Source organism: Dendroctonus ponderosae, unplaced genomic scaffold (genome assembly GCF_020466585.1).
Source record: "Dendroctonus ponderosae isolate FM_Combo_2020 unplaced genomic scaffold, Dpon_F_20191213v2 Dpon_F_20191213_10, whole genome shotgun sequence".
NCBI classification, from domain to species: Eukaryota; Metazoa; Arthropoda; class Insecta; order Coleoptera; family Curculionidae; genus Dendroctonus; species Dendroctonus ponderosae.
In genome coordinates, this window is record NW_026017111.1 from 850958 (window position 1) to 853396 (window position 2439).

The 2439-nt window shown below is 39.7% G+C and overlaps 1 protein-coding gene across 1 annotated transcript in view; it reads left to right on the forward strand.

Annotated features, from left to right (window-relative positions):
- Positions 1 to 1420: 1420 nt before the first annotated feature.
- Positions 1421 to 2439, forward strand: part of LOC109536979 (adipokinetic hormone/corazonin-related peptide receptor variant I) — a gene marked incomplete at its 3' end in the record, with an annotated part of 8378 nt that continues 7359 nt past the window's right edge. The window contains 1 exon segment of the mRNA XM_048662020.1: positions 1421 to 1525.

Below are 2439 nucleotides of genomic sequence, written 5' to 3' on the forward strand. Positions count from 1 at the left end.
TCAAGCAACTTTATGGTACAACCGGAAAGTGTCGAAGGACAAAATTTTCATGGACGATTTTCCGTTCAACCAACAGCAGTTAAGAAACTAATTTTTTTACAGTTTTATCGCAGGAATTATCCTCGATTCAACCTGCAAATTGCTGGTAGATCGAGAATGTTTATGCATTTTTCGCATTTGATTAACAACCAATTTCAATCCTGCCTGGTTTCCTTGCGCAAATTTAAGCTCATTCTTGGCATTTATCTCATGCCAAGGCCAATTAAATCGAGGAAAACACATCATTGCACACGACCTTTACCACAAGACATCAGATTACATTTAATTAGCAACCAAAAAATACGGTTTTTTCCTTCTCATGTCCGGGAATTTCCTGTTAGCGCTAGCTTGAAACGGAAATAAACATATTTAACAAATTTAACAGAAAAAAAACATTGTACAAGTACAGATTTCGGACTGGTGGCCTAAAAATCCAAAAATCATCCAACCGACTGCGAAAGATTCATTCGTTTGATGAATGGATTAAAAGAGATTGCAACTATTTTTCCCATTCTAGAACGTAGCGCGCGTGGGTAGTCTCGCTCGCGCACATATGAATGTAAGAGAGATGCACAACGTCTTATGTGTTGCCGCGTTCCAACTTGCCACCTTTGCGGCTAAAAATATCGCACTTTTTGCAGGAAAAAAATTTCACAGTTCAAAGTTTATATTCGACTTTGCAACTAAATCCCAGTTCGTATTATGATTTTCGGGTTCTTACTCAGTTAGTCAAATAATTTTTTGCTGGAGTTAATTAAAGTGAGTAAATAAACCATTCGATTGCCGAAACATGTGGCACAAATCCAGACCTGGAAAAGTGAGATCAGTCGATATTCGACCCCCTTTCAGGTCCAGATTAAGCGATATGGAGCCAAAGCAATTCGGCTTTATTTTTCTGCCAAGAAAAGTAAACTATTCCCGCCACCAAAGCTTTGAATGCTCCCATATGAAATAGATGTAAATCTTGCCGGAAAATACAAGGAAAAGGGAAAAGGGAAGCTGATAAACCCGATGTGGAAACCTTAATGTACACATAGGGTAAATAATTGAATAGCTAACATACCAGCAGAGTTTAATCGAAAAAAAAACCGGGATTAATTAACTAAAAGAGAAATATTGCTCTATTGGTTTATTGCTAAAATACTCCCAGATAAATGCGCTAGAAGTGTCGGTCTCCACCATTTTTTCTGCAATAGCCACTTCCTGCTTCTCCGATTAATTAACTGCCATTCCAGACACAATAAATTCGCATATGGTTTTGGCGATTACATCGACTTCTTGCAAGGAGAAGACGAGAAAAAGCACTGAAAACGAACGTTATTTATTGCTGTGTTTACTTAAGTGATCAAGGGTCATTGATAAAGGCCGAGATAATCTCCACCAAACATGTTAAACATGAAAAGCAGTCAGTGCGATCGGGTTTCCGTATTAATGCGGGTTTCCAGTTCACCCAGATTTCTGGATATTTCCAAACTGGCTTCAACAGGTAGGTGGATTGTTTCGCGCCCTCTTTCAGGTGATTGTATGGTTTAATTGAGCCCCAATTTCATACAATTGAATAATTCAAGTGGCCCAATCTGACTGGATGGAGATCGCGCTTAATCAATCACTGACTGTGTCAGGCTGCTGTCGCTGACAACTCATCTGTTCATTAATCTGGCACACACTCAGCTACACGTAGCGACGGATTAGAAAGTGAAACTCATCATCGCTTCGGCTCGCGAGCCTCTCAAACCAAGCACCTGGACGACGTTGCTTATGTTTCCCGGCCCGAATCGCTGAGTTTCCAAGCAGTCAGCGCTAGAGCCGAGCTGAAATGACTCACAACTATTTAGTCGGTTTGCAATCATGTTTTTGTTAATGTGTGGGCGGATGGCCGCAAATCTGGCGGCAATGTTCCATTATTATCCAGTGGCTGATAGATAAGTCAATAAATCAATTTTAATTGGAGCGTATTTATGCCAAACACAGACGCTTCAAAATAAGATTCACGATAAGGCCAGCTACCAATTAATTATTTTTGATGCTAATTAACGGCTCTGGAGACCAAAATCCGGCTTTGGAACGCGACCGGACTGAAAATAACCGGGAAATTGCTCGTAAAGGATATGGATGATGCGTAGAAAAAACGTTGCTGAAGATGGACTTAAGAACTTAAGTGTAGCTACATGAACTTTAATCGACGATGTTTCGTTTTCGTAGGGTAACGTACCTTATTTCTGCAACAATTTGAAAATTTCATATTTTTATAGAATGCTTGACTCTATAGAAGCAGTTAGTTTCACAATAATCGCTTGTAATTGAGGTTTTTGGCGGCTTAACCAATACCGATCTCAAAATGCGTGATTTTTCTCCACTGCACCCTCAGCTTAAAAAATTCGTATCTTCCCAACTAAAGCA